The 10,987-nt window shown below is 49.4% G+C and overlaps 1 long non-coding RNA gene across 1 annotated transcript; it reads right to left on the bottom strand.

The window, feature by feature from the left end:
* Positions 1–300: 300 nt before the first annotated feature.
* LOC103889284 (uncharacterized) lies at positions 301–9,516 on the bottom strand. The gene is made up of 3 exons (XR_653680.3): positions 7,983–9,516; positions 2,050–2,089; positions 301–870 (listed from the first exon to the last, which is right to left on the bottom strand). It is a non-coding gene; the product is annotated as an uncharacterized LOC103889284 (long non-coding RNA).
* Positions 9,517–10,987: the final 1,471 nt, after the last annotated feature.

The following is a 10,987-nucleotide window of genomic DNA, read 5'->3' on the forward strand; positions in this document are numbered from 1 at the left end:
GACAGGTTGGCATGTGTATTAGATTCTTAGGGCTGCCACAGCAAAGAACCACAGACTGGGGGGCTTAAATAACACAAGCGTATTTTCTCACAGTCTAGAAGGCTGGAATTGCAAGGAGCTCAGGGCGTCAGCAGGGCTGGTTTCTCCCGAGGCCCCTCTCCTTGGCTTGCAGGTGGCTGCGTTCCCATAGTGTCCTCACCTGGCCTCTCCTCTGATGTCCCTTCCTCTTCTTAGAAGGATACCAGTCCTGTTGGATTAGGGTCTGCCCTAAATACCTCATTAGGACATAATTACCTCTTTAAAGACCTTAACTCCAAATATAGTTTTATTCCGGGGTTCTGGGGGTTAGAGCTTCAACATGTTGATTTTGGGGGACACACTTCATCCCATAACAGTGTGGGCTGCCATTCTCCACTGGCCCCCTATTCTGGAGACACACCTCCTAGAGAGTTTCCTACAACATGCAGGACATCTAGTTAAATTTGATTAAATTGTATTTCAAATGCTGCATGGGATACACTTACACAAAAAATTATTTATCATTGATCTGAAATTTACATTTAACCCAGCATTCTATATTTCTAGCTGCTGAATCTGGCACCTCTACCCACTGGGAAACCTCCTACCCATGGCTTCTCACCTGGGCTGCCTGGGTCTGGGACGGACACAGAAAGGTGGAGGGAGGAATTGGTGTCTGGAGGAGCAGCTGGTATCTGGGAATCCTTCAAGGGCCCTGGCCTCGTGGCTCTCTCAGGACAACCTATAGAAGCCACTAAGATGCTGGGGTGGCCTGTAGTTTGATGGAAACTGCAGCATCTGTTTAGGTGAATCCTGGAGGTACTTCCTGTTTCTCTTCCAGTTTTCACATCTCTGTAGAATGGGAAATATCACAAAATACCAAACCACAAACAAATGATCCAATTTCCAGTTGCAGAAAACCCATGACGTCATGCACATCATGATGATGAAAATATGGGTGCCCAATCCCTTACCTACAATTCTGAAATCCAAAACACTCTGGGAACATTTTTTATGTGTAAATTTGGAGACAAAACCCATTTGGGGATAAAATTGATTTGAATGGACTTGGGACTATTTATAGACTTTCTTTATCCATTGGTGAGAATAGTGATACTGTGTTTTCTGGGGGGCACTGTCCAGACATGTGGGGGGTTGTAGGAGATTGGTCAGGGTGGTGGGAAAAATTGTAGAAAGATGCAAACCTTCCTGGAAGGCCAGGAGGTTTTACAAAAGCTTTGGAAAAGGATTTGGGCTGAAGGCAGGCAGATTCTCTTATCCGGTACCTGAAAGCTTAGGTTACATAACAAGGGATGTAAAGAAACTGATCTAGATAAGTTAGTTTACTTAGGCCTCGGAACCTGGCCTTTAATCGCCTGTGTGCAGGACTGCTCTCTCTGGGGGAGCAACCATGTTAATTACCCACAAGTGTGTTGACTCAAGGCCTTTGTCATTAAATCTGTACTAAATAAATGCCCGCAGCACCAGCTTGTCAGGGCCGCGGCTGCTGACTCTTTACAGCACCCTCCTCAGTGTCTGTGAGCGGCCCGGTCCCCTAGCCCACTCTTTTACTGGATACCTGTGTCTGAGTGCATGTGTTCATCTGTTGTTCGGCCAGGATCTGCAGGTGAGACCCAGCAGTGGGTGGTAAGTGATATTCAGGATATGTCCTGTATTACCAGCCTACAGCTCCCCAAACTCAAATGCCAAAAACCCACAGCTTTCTGGATAAGGGATTGTGCAGCTACAACAGCAGACAGGCACCGAGCTCTTAAGCCGTGGGAGGCACAATGCTAAATGCTTTAGGTTTCTTATCTCTTTAATCCTCATAATCTGAGAAATGGATACTTTTATTTGCATTTTTGGTAAGCTATTCTTGTGTTGAAGTATGACATGCCCACAGAAAAGCCCATGAATCAGGTGCCCAGCTGGAAGAATTATTAGAAAGTGAGCCCACACCCATGACACCACCCAGTGCCATCTCTCAGCAGTGCCCCAGAGGCTCTCACCACAGCCTGCCACCATCATTACCTCCCAGATTCTCACTTTCATCACCAAAGATTCATTCTGCCTAGAAAAAAAAAAAATTCTGTCATTTATTGAGCAGTTACCATGTACCAGGAACTTATATTACTTCTCACATTGACTCTATCAGGGTGAGTATTCTATTTTTTTTTTTTTTTTTTTTGAGATGGAGTTTTGCTTTTGTCACCCAGGCTGGAGTACACTGGCGTGATCTCGGCTCACTGCAACTTCCACCTCCTGGGTTCAAGTGATTCTCCTGCCTCAGCCTCCCGAGTAGCTGGGACTACAGGCACATGACACCACACCTGGTGAATTTTTTTTTTTTTTTGAGACGGAGTCTCACTCTTCACTCTGTCACCCAGGCTGCCCCGGGCTGCAGTGCAGTGGTGCGATCTCAGCTCACTGCAACCTCTGCCTCCTGGGTTCAAGTGATTCTCCTGCCTCAGCCTCCCAAGTAGCTGGGACTACAGGTGCATGCCATCATGCCTAGCTAATGTTTTGGTGTTTTTTTTTTTTTTTTTTTTTTTTTTTTTTTTTTTTTTAGTAAAGACAGGGTTTCACCATGTTGGCTAGGCTGGTCTCAAACTCCTGACCTCAGGTGATCCATCTGCCTCAGTCTCCCAAAGTGCTGAGATTACAGGTGTGAGCCACCATGCCCGGCCAGGGTGAGTATTCTTATTATTTCATTTTACAAGCAAAAAGAAGCCAGAGCTGAGAGCTGTTATGTCATGTTCTATTCTATATCATATTATGCATCATATCATGTTATGTATCATAACCTCAGCTCAGTGAATTTTCACAAACAGAACACACTCTGCTAACTAGCACCCAGATCGAGGAACAGAATATTAGAAGCAGCAGAGAAACTGCCCCCTCAATCCCACAGCCCCCCAAGTCGCTACCCACTCCCAAAGGTAAGCACTGTTCTGACTCCTGACACCTTTTGCCTGTTTTTGAACTGCCTGTCAATGGAGCGAAATTGTCTATTCTTTTTGGTGCCTGATTTTCTCTCAGAATGATGCTCATTAAGCCCATCCACATTGCCACGTGAGGCTGGAGTTTGCTCTTTTTTAGTGCTGAGTAGAATTCCACCATTATTTAAACACACCTCTATTTATTCACCCATTTTCCCCTTGGAGGATGGAGGTTAGAAATGTTTTCACTTTTTAGCAATCACCAGCAGTGCTGCTCTCTAAATTCTTGCGTGTCTTTTGGCGGACACACACACGTTTCTGTTTAGCATATGTCTTGGGGTGGATTGGGGGCATCACAATAGTGTGTGTGTGTGTCTGTTTAGCTTTTCAAAAACTTCCAAACTGGCCAGGCATGGTGGCTCACCCCTGTAATCCCAACACTTTGGGAGGCCGAGGCAGGCAGCTCACTTGAGGCCAGGACTTCAAGACCAGCCTGGCCAACATAGTGAAACCCCATCTCTAACAAAAATAAAGAAAAAAAAATCAGCCAGCTATGGTGGTGCATGCCTCTAATCCCAGCTACTCAGGAGGCTGAGGAAGGAGAATCACTTGAACCTGGGAGGAGGAGGTTGCAGTTAGTGGAGATCATGCCACTGCACTCTAGCCTGGGTGGCAGAGCGAGACTCCATCACAAAACAAACAAACAGGCCATGTGAAGATGAAGGCAAAGATCAGGGTGATGCCTCTAAAAACCAAGGAACCCCAGGTTTTCCCTGCCAACACCAGAAGTTAGAGGAGAGGCCTGGCAGATTTGCTCTCACAGCCTCAGTAGGAACCAACCCTGAGGACACATTGCTCTTGGACTTACAGCCTGCAGAGCTCCGAGGCGAGGTACTTCTGTGGTTTAAGCCCCTCTGCTCATGACACTTTTACTGCAGCCCCAGCATACTCCCCACGGAGTGATGCTTCATGTTTAAAAAGACATCTGCTCTGTAAAGAACACTCATCTGGCCGGGCGCCGTGGCTCACGCCTATAATCCCAGCACTTTGGGAGGCTGAGACAGGCGGATCACCTGAGGTCAGAAGTTTGAGACCAGCCTGGCCAACATGGTGAAACCCTGTCTCTACTAAAAATAAAATTAAAAAATTAGCAGGGCATAGTGGCATGCACCTGTAATCCCAGCTACTCAGGAGGCTGAGGTGTGAGAATCACTTGAACCCAGGAGGTGAGGTTGCAGTGAGCCGAGATTGCACCACTGCACTCCAGGCTGGGAGACAGAGTGAGACTCTGTCTCAAAACAAAACAAAACAAAACAAAACACTCATCCTAGTGTTCCTTGAGGTGGTCTGATTAGCAGCTAAGGTGTTTACAACAGCTTTCCCTTTTCAAATTTGATTTCAGAAGCCATCAGCTGCATGATTTGTTGTATGTCTGAGTGCTTGAAGTGAAGGTTGATAGTTGATAGGAGCTGGCTGATTCTGGTCTACAAGTGTGGCTGGGCTGACAAACAGGCATCCACCCACTTGGGCTGGGTCCCGGTAGCAGCCTCAGGAATTGAGATTCCTGCATCTCCCTTCATGGTCTTTATCTTCCAGGCCTCCCTCTCCCTGTCATGTCTCAGGCGGGGACCACGGCAGAGGGTGGGCCACACCATCTTTCGAGGGCGGCTGGGCCCCTGCTGGCAGCTGGACGAACCTTATTTGGTGCAGTGGCTCACGCTTGTAATCCCAGCACTTTGGGAGGCCGAGGTGGGTGGATCACTTGAGGTCAGGAGTTCAAGACCAGCCTGGCCAAGATGGTAAAACCCCATCTCTACTAAAAATACAAAAATTAGCCAGGCATGGTGGTGCATGCCTGTGGTTCCAGCCACTCGGGAGGCTGAGGCATGAGAATCGCTTGAACCCAGGAGGCGGAGGTTGCAGTGAGCCGTGATCCATCACTGCACTCCTGCCTGGGTGACAGAGCCAGACTCCATCTCAAAAATAAAGAATGCTGTTCTTCCTGGGCAGAGAGTTTCTCTGTTCTGGAGGTCATCCAGCAGCCCGGCCCCAAGGTGATCTCTCTGGATGGGTGAGGGGAGGAGCGGTCTCCTCCAGCTGGAAGCATCGAATCAGGACTATCACTTCCTAAGAGCACGCGGCCCAGAACTGGGCTAAAAATAGTACAATTTTTAAAAATTACACTAAGCTTTGATTCCAGAGTGTATTGGTTTCCTGGGGCTGCTGTAACCGAGTGCCACAAACTGGGTGGCTTAAGACAACACACATTTATTCTCTCACAGTTCTGAAGGCCAGAAATCCTGAAGCAAGGTGCTGGCTGGGCCATCCTCTCTCCCAAGACTCCCCGGAAGAAGCTGCTCTTGCCTCCCCTCATTCTGATTGTCACAGCGTCCCTGGTGTCTTTAGTTTGGAGCTCCAATGTCTGCCTCTGTTTTCACGTGGGCTTCTCCCCGTGTATCTGTGTCTCTGTATCCAAATTTCTCTCTTTTTTTAGGACACCAGTCACTAGATAAGGGCTGACCCTCCTCCAGCATGACTTCATCTAAATTTGACTGCATTCACAAAGACCCTATTTCCATGTAAGGGCTCACTCTGAGATTCCGGTGGACATACATTTTGGAAAGACACTGTTCAACCCAGTAGAGAGTCTTTCCTGTTTTGAAGTAAGTTTTTGCTAAATTCAATTTTAGAATGCCTTTCTCCACTTCCTTGAGCTTGGATAGTTTAGAAATTTCAAAATTTGCCTGTTAGGGTAATCTCTGTATCTTAACATAATGTAAGTTTATTTTGGTCACGTGAAGTTCAAAATGAGTGATCTTGAGGGGCAGTTGGTGTCCATCTAAGCAGTGATTTGGGGGCCTGAGCTCCTTCTATGTGGGATGCCCCAATCTTCCATGTGGGAACCCTCCAATCTTCCATGTGGGGCCCAAGGTCCCTGTGCTCCCCTGTGTCAAGCTGAAGGGGAAGAGCATGGCGTGTGGGGAGCCTCGATGGGCCAGGCCAGGAAGTACTGCTCATCCCATCCATGCGTATTAACTGGGCCAGAATTCAGCTACAGGCCACACTGAAGCCGGGAGGGGTAGGCTGGCCGTGCACCCAGGAAGCAGAGGAAGGGGTTGGGGAAGAGCTGCAGCTGAGGCTGGCGAGTCAGGATGGCGCCTGGAGGGCAGCTCCTCCTAAGACTCATTTCCCTTCGGTTTCCCCTCTTCTTCCGCCTCTCCACCTTGCTAGCCCTGGCGGGTCTCTAGTCAGAGGGTCAGTTTCCAAACCTCATGGCACGAGACCCTTCCCCACTGACATGCAAACAGCAAAGGAGCACCTCCCATTTAAGGGGAGACTGAATGATCAAATGCTAAAGGAATGCATCTTTGGGGGTGCTGTGAACGCCCTCAGTGAATCTGGGTGATCCAGCCTGGTGGATTGTGGGGGCCCTGAAGATGCGCTTCTCACTAAACCTCCCTGTATGCCCACTAGGAGCCCACTGCATCTCAGAGCAGGGAATGGGACAGTTCCCCTGGGGTGGGGCTGGTGCTTAGGAAGCTGGGCCCAGGTAACCCGGACAGAGTGCTTGGAGTCTTGTCTGAACAGGCTGCTCAGGCTGTGCCACACAGTCCCAGGGCAGGTTACGCTTGACACCCACCCCCTCACTGGCCACTTCACCTTGCCAGTGGTTTTCAAACGCCCGGCCATGCCGGTTGAAACCAGTGCTTAAAAAATGAAACAGTGCCGGGTACAGTGGCTCATGCCTGTAATCACAAGAATTTGGGAGGATTGCTTGAGCTCAGGAGTTGGAGACCAGCTGGCAACATAGTGAGACTTTGTCTCTACTAAGAAGTAAAAAAAAAAAATTAGATGGGCATGGTGGTGGGTGCCTGGAGTCCCAACTACTTGGGAGGCTGAGGAGGGAGGATTGCTCGCCCAGGAGGTTGAGGCTGCAGTGAGCCGAGATCACACCACTGTATCCAAACTGGGTAATAGACTGAGACCCTGTCTGAAAACACACATACACACACACACACAACGTACTAGAAAAATACCAGGTACATAGAACACAGTGAGCAAAAGTACTGTGTCATTAAACCTTGATTCCACGTTTATATGTATACATTCTGGGTTGTGATATGAAACATTTCTTTCCAAGTGAGGCAATCAAAAACTGAAAGCTGGCCAGGCACAGTGGCTCACCCCTCTAATCCCAGCACTTTGGGAGACCAAGACAGGAGAACTGCTTGGGGCCAGGGGTTCTAGACCATTCTGGACAACATAGACCCTCATTCTATAAAAAATTAGTTTAAAAAATTAATTTAAAAAATTAGCCAAGTGTGGTGGCATGCACCTATAGTCCCAGCTACTTGGGAGGCTGAGGTGTGAGGATCACCTGAGCCCAGGAGGTTGAGGCTGCAGTGAGCTATGATCATGCTACTGCACCCCAGCCTGGGCAACAGAGTGAGAGAGATCCTGTCTCAAAAAAAACAAAACAAACCAGTCCAAACAAATTTGAAAGCCACTGTCCTATGTGGAAGAATTTGGAAGTCAATGATAACACAGGGAGGTAGTAATTATTTTCCAGGTTTCAGAAGTGCTTGTGGATCCTGATAGGAGAGATGCTGTGATGGTGTGAGATCAAGGAGGACTCTGGGCTGGGTTGAATCGGGGCTGTACCACTTCCCTCAGGAGGTCCTTGTGAGGGCGACTCCATTGTCTGGGCCTCTACTTTTTCACCTGTAAAATGGGCTAAATATCTACCTTGATGGGGAGGAGGAGGATGAAATAGCTCCTCACTATTGAATGCTGCCTGTCCTAGGATTTGTTCTGAGTCTTTTGTGTGTATTACATCAGTCTTTCTTCACAATATCCCTCTGGTTAAGTGCTAGTACCGTTAGATTTATCAGTACAGGTAAAGACACTAAGACACGGAGAGGTGAAGTCACCTGCCCAAGTGAGCTGATGTCAATGAAAATCTGTATCATGCCACATACTGTGTCTGGCACATAGCAAGCACAGAGCAAATTTTAATTTTCTTACCCTTAATTTTGCTTCAATTGCTTTAAAGGATCCTCAGATATAGGCAGACGAACAAGCTGGTGGAAGATGTGTGAGAAGCACACTTCAAACTGCCAGGAAGCCGGCTTCTACGGAGTCCCAAAGTGTGAAATTAGCTCCTCTTCTGGGAGGGTCCCTGGAAACAGTGGCTGCTCCCTGCAGGAGACAGAGTCCCTGCAAACTCTACTCTTCAGCATCAGAGGAACTGCAAGGGGAGTCAAAGAAAGGGGACCCTCCTCTCCAGCCCTTAGGGGAAGACTCATCGATGGCTCCAGGGAGGAAAGAGAATGATGGGCCTGGCTCACAGTACACTACCTTATTGCTGGTTTTTAAAGATTAGAGGCCCAGGAACCCCCAGTCCTACTCCACACCCTGCAACACAGATCAGCTTCAAGGGGTCTCCACCTCCCCTGCCCACAATGGCCAGCCCCATTCCTCCAGGAGAGACTGTGGCCCCCACTGTCTGGAGGCCAAGGGAGAACAGAGCTGCATCTCCCTGGGGGAGATCAGACAAGTAATTAGACCAAACTGCAAGAGGCAGCTATGTCATTGCTTCTCAGAAATGATAAACAGAGCACAAAGAGAGGATTGCATCACTTCTTCCCAGGGGCGCTGGGACATTTGCTCTCAGAGTCCAAGCTGGGTCGCATTTTAATCAGAGGGGGGCTGTGGACTGATTCCCTGCTGAGTGCAGAAATGTTTCATCAGCAATTAGTGTGAGCACTCCGAAAGGAAGCTACATGTTCTCCTTGCCTTGTTCCCACGTTTGCTTGTTCCACGTCGTGTCTTTATACTATCTTAACTGTATAATGTCATTTATGCCATATTTTAAAACAGTTGTCTTTTTATAGAACCCATGATTTGGTTTGACTTCATTAACAAAACTTAGTAATTTACCTTGCACAGTGCCTGCCCATGTTGGATATGAAATGAGTATTTGCAGAATAAAAAGATGTTGATGACAATAATAATATACATAATGACATAATAATATTAAAGGAAAAGCTAACTTGCTGGGGTCCTCTCTTCTGCCTCCTGTCTAAAGAGGGCTGCCTCCGCAGTGAGCCTGGACGTGGGACTACTGCACGCATGACCCTGCGGACATCAGTCTGGGAGCAGGTGGAGGCGGGTGGCAGAGGAAGTGGTAGAGGAGGAGACGTCAGGAGCTCCCTGAGTCAGTGCTCCCACAGAAGGAAGTTCATCAGAAAATCACAGAGGGCCTGGGACCCAAGGTCCCCCATCCCTCACCGCCGCCCCCCCCCACCAGCAGAGATTTGTTCCTGAGCACCTGTGTTTTAAAGTGCCCATGTGGCCTCCAGCTGCCCGCTCCAGCACTTGCAAGTTTGGAGTCCAGGGTCCCCAGACTGTGGGGTGGCAGTGAGCACACTGGCCTCCTGAAGTAGTGGGCAGGTCAGAGGATCCCAGACCTGGCTGCTCAGAGCGCTGTCTGCCAGCTGGGGGTGACATTCCTGTCCTGGCTGTGACTGTCCCCTCAGCTTCCGCCTTATTCATCCCTGATGGGAGGCCGAGGTGGAGCCGGGAGAGCTCTGCCCATGACTGTGCTCCAAGAGGCTCCGCCTCTGTGTGCACCCAGAAGACCCACAGGAGAGCTGTTGTAGCCTGCAAAGCGCTACTGCCTGCACGACTGCACGGCCAGCTCCACGGGCTCCTTGGAAACGAGAGCGGGAGCAAAGATGGGGGCTACAGGGCCAGGTGAACACCTGGGAGCCGTCTGTGTCCACCCCTGAGTTCTACTCGTTTGCTAAGGCTGCCCTAAGAAAGTGCCACATACTGGGAGGCTTATAGCACACAGGTGATTTTCTCACCCTCCTGGAGACTGGACATCCAAGGTGCGGCAGTCTGGTTTCTCCGGAGGCCTCTCTCCCTGGCTGCAGGTGGCCGCCTTCCTGCTGCGTCCACCCTCGGCCTTTCCTCTGTGCAACAGCGTGCCTGCAGTCTCTTCTTCTTCCTATAAGGACCCCAGTCCTAGTGGATTAGGGCCCACCCTAATAGCCTCGTTTAACCCCCATTCCCTTCTTAAAGGTCCTGTCTCCAAATACAGTCATATTGGGGGTTAGGGCTCCAGTGTACGAATTTGGGGGGACACAATTCAGTGCACAGCAAGAGGAAAATCACTTTCACAGTCACACAGCACTTCCAAGCTGTGTGTGTTGCCTTACGTGTCCAGCACCACGCGTGAAGTATTGTCGCAGCTGTTTTCGTTAGGATGTGTGGGAAGAGCACGTCTGTCACCAGTTCCAGCCCCCAGTGACTAAGAACACTTCCCTCTGGCTCCACCTCTGCCTCACACTGGACTGGGGCTAGAGCTCACAGCTGCAGGTGCCAGGCCTGAGGGCTGCAGGCTTGCTGCCATGCCCAAGGCACGGGCCATCCATCCCATATTCCACCCAGGTGCAGACACACCAACATGAGTACCCAGGAGGGCTGCAACCCCCGGGCACCACCGAGACCCCCTCTCAGCCTGGCCCCCTCCGTTCTTTCATTTGAGTAATGCAGGTTCTCTAGGTGCTACATACAAAGCTGTGCAAACTCAGCTTCCAGCTTTGTGCAAAGAGACTCTTGTGAAGGGGGGTCCTAAGACTACCTTTGGGTTTGGCGACTCGCTAGTAGGACTCACAGCACTAAGAAAGGCTATTAGACTTGTGCTTACACTTTGAAAATACAGATTTAAATTAGCAAAGGAAAAAGGAACATAGAGCAGAGTCCAGGAGAAATTCGCACAAGCTTCTGGTGTCCTTGCCTTGCGGGGCTGAACGGATAGCGTTTATTTTCCCCAGCAATGATGTGTCACGGCACACTTGAGGTGTTAGCCACCAGGAAAGCTTACCTATGTACTGGTGTTCTGGTGTTCAGAGTTTTCACTGGGGTCAGTCACATAGGCATGCAGTGCCCATGTGACTGACCTCGGCTACTCGGACCCCAGCCCAACAGAGGTGAAATTAATAGAGCATGGCCCAGAGCCTCGG

This window comes from Pongo abelii, chromosome 4, assembly GCF_028885655.2.
Source record: "Pongo abelii isolate AG06213 chromosome 4, NHGRI_mPonAbe1-v2.0_pri, whole genome shotgun sequence".
Lineage (NCBI taxonomy): Eukaryota > Metazoa > Chordata > Mammalia > Primates > Hominidae > Pongo > Pongo abelii.